The sequence below is a fragment of the Ambystoma mexicanum genome, chromosome 3p, assembly GCF_040938575.1.
Source record: "Ambystoma mexicanum isolate Mex_15411 chromosome 3p, UKY_AmexF1_1, whole genome shotgun sequence".
Taxonomy (NCBI): domain Eukaryota; kingdom Metazoa; phylum Chordata; class Amphibia; order Caudata; family Ambystomatidae; genus Ambystoma; species Ambystoma mexicanum.
In genome coordinates, this window is record NC_090925.1 from 359,120,095 (window position 1) to 359,126,094 (window position 6,000).

Consider the following 6,000-nt stretch of genomic DNA (forward strand, 5'->3'; position numbering starts at 1 on the left):
CAGTACAAAGGCTACTTTAGCTTGGTCGTTTGGAAAAGCTCCTGGTCTGCATAAAAAGTGCAAGCGGCATTGGTTCATGAACACGGCGAACCTTTTCGGGTCCCCAGCAAAGCGTTCGGGTGGAGCTAAAGGAATGCTCCCTGGTAGAACCACTTGCACAGGGCTGCTCGATGAAACGGGGGTTGAATTCCCCCCAAATCCAGGTAGTGGCGTTTGCCCGGCTTGGTTTTGCAGCAGTTGTCTGGCAAGATCATCAGTGCGCTCCTTTGACACAATCAGTTCTCCCCTGAGGGCATTAGTTTCTTGGCGCGGAGTGCACTTCTGCCCTAAGTTCTCCTAACAATTGTGCTAGTTGGTCAGTTTCTGAGGTCTCCATTACGCCCGAGTGGGGATTTGTAGATAGGTTTTGTGTTCTGTTACGCTCAACTGGTTCCCACAGGGGCGTCGATCAGACCCGGACAGCTGCTGTCTCCACCAACGTGATGCGTAGTGAAGAGATGACCGTCTGGACTGGCCCGCCTAATCTTGTCTGCTGGACTCGTAGAAGTATTCTCCTGCAAGTGGAGAAAGGGATTTAGCCACCCGTGGACTTTAGTGATGGCCCCCCCAAATGTTCTCATTCTCTCCACTAATCACCTCCGATATCCCCTCTTGGTAACCTCACCTTATGTTTTTAAATGATGAGCTCTCCATGGCATGCAGGGGTGCGTAGATACCAGTTACTTCACTGGTTTGAAGGTACTGAAGGAATTCCGGAGGAATATTGACTCCAGTGTCTATAAAGTTCAAAAAGTTCAATATGTCCGATGTTCACTCTTGTTCCATTCCCTCGTTAGGTTGCAGCTGGGTCCAAAAGAATATTGTCTGGAGGCAGCTGATGGCGTTCAGGTAAGAGTCTGTATTACCAAACACTGTCCGGTAAAAGTTGCATGAGTTTAACTTGCTGTTTTCTCTCCCTTTATAGGTGCGGCATAGAAAGATGCAGGAAATTGAAGAATAATACCTCCGGTGGTAAAGCAGGTAAGCCTATCGTGGCAAAAAGATTGTCTTTGTCAGTGTTCTCGGCTCACCTTGTTATTCCTTTTGTTTTCCCCCAAGGTGCTGGGTTTCGACGTAGAAAATGATGGAGGCAGCGCCGAGTTGAAAGATGCGGTGGACTGGTGAGTATAACGCGGCGCTGCTGCTGGCGAAGCGACGCGTGCTGGAATAATGTCCTTTCCAGGCTTAGAGATGTGCTGGGTCCGGAATCAGGTAAGGAATCAAATAATGTCCGTGATCTAACCTCTTCTCCTTTCTTTTCCTTTTGTCTAGGAGCACCGGATTCGAGGCGGGAGTGGCAGAAGACTGGATGCTGACTTGCAGACACGGTGAGCGTTACGCTGCTGGATGCAGAATAACACGAAGCATGAGCTGCTGTTCGGGCGTGGTTTAAATAGCCTGCAAAGTAGTCCCAGGTAAGAAGTTCCCCAGAACCACACCCGAGTAAATAATAGTCCCTGTAATAAAATAGTCCCATCCAGACCTCACGTTGGCTTGGACTCATTTGCAGCATGGTCTGCATAAGGTAAGTAAAGTCTATGAGCCTGGCGCCTATGGCGCCAGGACTGATTTCTATGATGAGCCTGGCGCCTCAGGCGCCAGGACTGAATCCAAACAGCCCCCAGCCGGGGCTGTTGGGGTTTTAATGAGTATCTGGATGCCTGCTCCCGTGGCTGATGGACTCGATCCGGATGCCCGGGGGTAGGCATCATGACAACTGCGCCCCATTCTTCTTAAAAGAGGTGATATGGTTGCCCAGGTCGGAGATGGAAGGACACCTGAGGATGATGATGCTCCGGTGGGAGGTATGGAAGAGAGACTGTCAGTTAATGGAGACTCCATCCCTGTGCTCCCTGCAGGTACCACTGGTCGCTTTGGCCCGAAGAGAAAAGCAAATGATTAGGAAACACTGGGAGCCGGTGGGGATAGCAACAATGGGTGATGTGTGGCAGGATGGGAACATACAGGATTTTGAAGGACTGGTGGAGGAAACGGGGTTACATGCGGGGCAGTATATCGCATATCATGGGATGGTGCAGCGAATTAAAGAGACCTGGTCCGAAGTGCTAGCGGATGAACCGGACGCTACCATAGACACAATATATGACATAGCAGAGGGGGGACATGAAATATCAAGATTATGTGAGATGGTAATGACCAAAGTGGGGAAGGAAGTGGTACAACTCAGATTGGACTGGGAAGAGGAGGTGGGTGCCCCCATGAGTGACGGGATGTGGGAGCGGGCCCAGAGATATCATAGAAAAGTGTCAGGAAACGCCAGATTGCAGAAGATACAATTATATGTAACTCACAGGGCGTATATGACACCCAAAAGGATAGCCAAATTCAAAAATGTAGGACGACAATCATGCCCCAAATGTAATGAAGAAAACGCAGGAATGGTGTTCATGTTCTGGTCATGTCCAATAATAGAAAGATTCTGGGGAGAAATAGCTCACAAGTTGAAAGAAAAATGGTTCAAAATAGAGGTTGATACAGCATGGGCTTGCCTGACCTCAGGGATTTGAATAAAGCACCATACCGCGTGGTCAAGCTCCATGCCTCCATCTCCATAGAACAGGAAATGACGGGGTCACAAGCCGTCATCTCCGCCGCTTGTAACCATGGTGACCACTGGATGCTGTCATGGGCCATGGGGCACGGAAAGCCCATAGAAATGGGTTTGCCATGTGTTGATTTGATGCTGAGGTGCCTGAATCCTAACAGCATTCCCCCTCCCAGGACCCCTCCCTCCAAGTCCTGTGGGATGTCTCGAGGGGAGAAGCCCGGGTTTGCCAGGATATCTGGTGTGAAAAAGAACATAAGAGCCTTGGGCCCGTGACATTGTCAACAGGAACCCATGAACGGTCTTCAACCCCATAGTCTTTCCAATGGACCAGTTATTGAACCTTGGGTCTGTGCATACGGGAATCTATGATCTTTGGGATCTCCTATTCTTCCTGAGGACCCACTGGGGGAGGTTTGTTTTTGCCCTGGCATGGATAAAGGGAAGAGCTGTGAACTGGTTTTAACAGAGAGGTATAGAATACTGGGTGGATATGATAATGAGAGGGTAGCTGTAAATCTGCTGCCACTGGATCGATAATCTGAGTATTAGGAAAAGAACCAATGAAACTGAAAGAGGGTAGATTAATGTGACTGGTAGACAACCATACAAGATCGGTGACCTGATAACAAGGAAAAGGCCTACGTTTTCTGTTGGCAAACGTACTTGCTTGTTCCTGTGCTTTGGGTGAATGTTGTTTATCCTTGTACAGTCCATCTTTGATTTGTTTCATGAAGGTTTGGGCTGCAGGAACTGGGGAACCCATGGATGAAGCAATTGGAAGAGAACTGGGATGTATACCACTGGAGAGATGAAAAGGGGTATCCTTGGCAGAGGTGTTATACAAAACATTATAAGTAAATTCTACTAATGCTAGGAGACGAGTGCACCCATATTCATATCCAGTAAGATAACACTGAAGATATTGTACAATTGTCTGTTTGCCCCTCTTGCTCTGACCATCACTCATTGGATGGTATCCTGACGAATAGTTCCGGTGTACTCAGATTTCTTTGCTTAAAGCTCTCCAAAATGCAGAGACAAATTGAGTTCCTCTGTTGGTCATAATGGAGCTGCGTATACCGTGGAGACAGATTATGTTCTGTGGGAAACATTGGGCCAATTTCGGGGCTGAAAAGACTTCCTTGAGGGCAATGAAATGAGCCATTTTTGTATATGATTCTACAACTGTTAGTATTACAGTATATCCTCCTTCGCTGGTGAAATCTGTGATGAAGTCCATGGAACATATTTGCCAGGCTGCTCTGGTAGGAGTATGGGTTGCAATAATTCAAAAGCTTTTCCACGTAGAGTCTTGGATTGATTACAGATTTCACATCCGTGAATGTAATCTATGGTATCATTCTTGAATGATTTCCACCAGGCACACAATTGTACCTTCTCTAATGTTTTTCGGATAGTAAAATAACCCGCTCCAAGGAGATCATGGCATCAGTACAACATGGTGCGTTGGCTTTCGCTGATAGGTAACTATAACCTCTGGTCGTGAAACTAAAAACCTTGTTCTTCAGTATGGATTACGTTTTCCTTTAGGAAAGATTTGTTGATCTGTGTAGTATAGGTATTCCTCAATACTTCTTCCTATGAAATCAAAGGGGAAGCAGTGACCAAAATGATTTTCTCGGGAGATAAGCAAGGGATTCCATAAATGTCATTGTCTATTCCATGATAAGCTTGAGATAAGGGGTCAACTTTGGTATTTTGGCTGCCGGGTTTGAATGTAACAAGAAAATCGCACTGTGAAAAGAAATCAATCCAACGGTTCTGTTGTTCATTCATGGCCTCAGTGGTTTAAAACCCCAGGTTACGATAATCAGTATAGACTGTGATGGTGTGCCTGGCTCTTCCAATAAATGTCTTCAGTTCAGGAAGGTATCTTGTATGGTCAAGAGCCTTTTCTCAAAAATGGTGTAATTCCTCTCAGAAGGATTCAAGGTTTGGGAGTAATAGGAAAGAGGATGTGAATAATTAGTCTTGGGGTATATCTGTAAAATGATTGCTCCCAAAGCATAGTTGGAGGCATCCGCTTCCAAAACATATGGTAGGTTGGGATCGGTAGGACCGGGGCATTGGTATACAAGGTCTTGAGAGTGAAAGGAACATCCTTCTTTAACAAGCATGTTACAGGGACAAGAATTGATGAATATCTGGAAATGAACCTGCGATAGAAATTCAAAAAACCCTAACCGTTCCAATGCTTTCATGGTAGAGGGTACGAGCCATTCTTATATGGCAGAGATCTTCTGCAGGTCTATTCGGATACATATGGGTGTCAATATGTACCTCAAGTAGGTGATTCTTTGTGAAAATGCATATTTCGAGATTTTGGCATTAAGATGGCGATTACACAATCTGAGAAGGATTTCACTCACATAAGAAGGTGACAAAATAAGTATGTCATCTAAATAGATGACGTCAAAAGTATCACAAAAAATATAGTTAAGAAAGTGTTGACACACTGCACGGGCATTACAAAGCCCAAAGGGCATGACAAGGTACTCAAAATGTCCGAACCTGGTTCAAAAGGCCGTCTTCCACTCATCTCCTTCTGCCTTTCAAACCAGGCTATATACTTCCTTTAAATCAAGTTTTGTGTAAATGATATGATAGGTTATTTAAAATGCGCTTAGTACCCAGAGGTTTCTAAGCGTGGACCCGGGGATCAAACCTGTGTTGCTCATTGTCGTCTTGCTTCCAAGGCGAGCACGTTGTTCCTGAGCTATCCTCCCAAGACTTTCTGTAGCCTAATCTATGAGAATGTATATCAATGTTAGGGGATGACATTTTTTGATGGTGATTGCATTTGGTTGTCTGTAATCGACACAAGGTCGGAGCTCTGTTTCGTCTTTCTTGGGGATAAAAAACAATTGAGCTCCTGCAGGGCATGTGGAATGACAAATACATCCTTTTATCAATTTATCATCTATGTATTGTTTTAATACAAGGTTTTCCTTCCCAGAGAGATCATATGTTCATCCCTCTGGAATCTTGGTATAGTTCTATTCAACAGTCATATTCCCTGTGTGGAGGTCATTTGTCAGCTTCTTTGGGATCAAATAAATCAGAAAAATCATGGTATCCAGAAGGGAGTTGAAGAGGTAGTATTAATGCTTGTTGAGAAGATGGAGAGATACAGCAACTGTTGAATTAATATAGGAACATATGGACTCCAGATCTTGGTACAAGAGGATGGGCATTGATATCTTTGAAACTGAGTTTCTGGTTTTTCCAATCAATCAGAGCTTTGTGGTGGCGCAACCAGTGAATGCCCAGGATAACCTGGAAATGGGGTCTGTATGTAAGGTAAGCGGTCCAGAGATTAAGGGTGAAGCATCCACAGACATGATATATTAATCTCTGTCTTTGGATCTCAA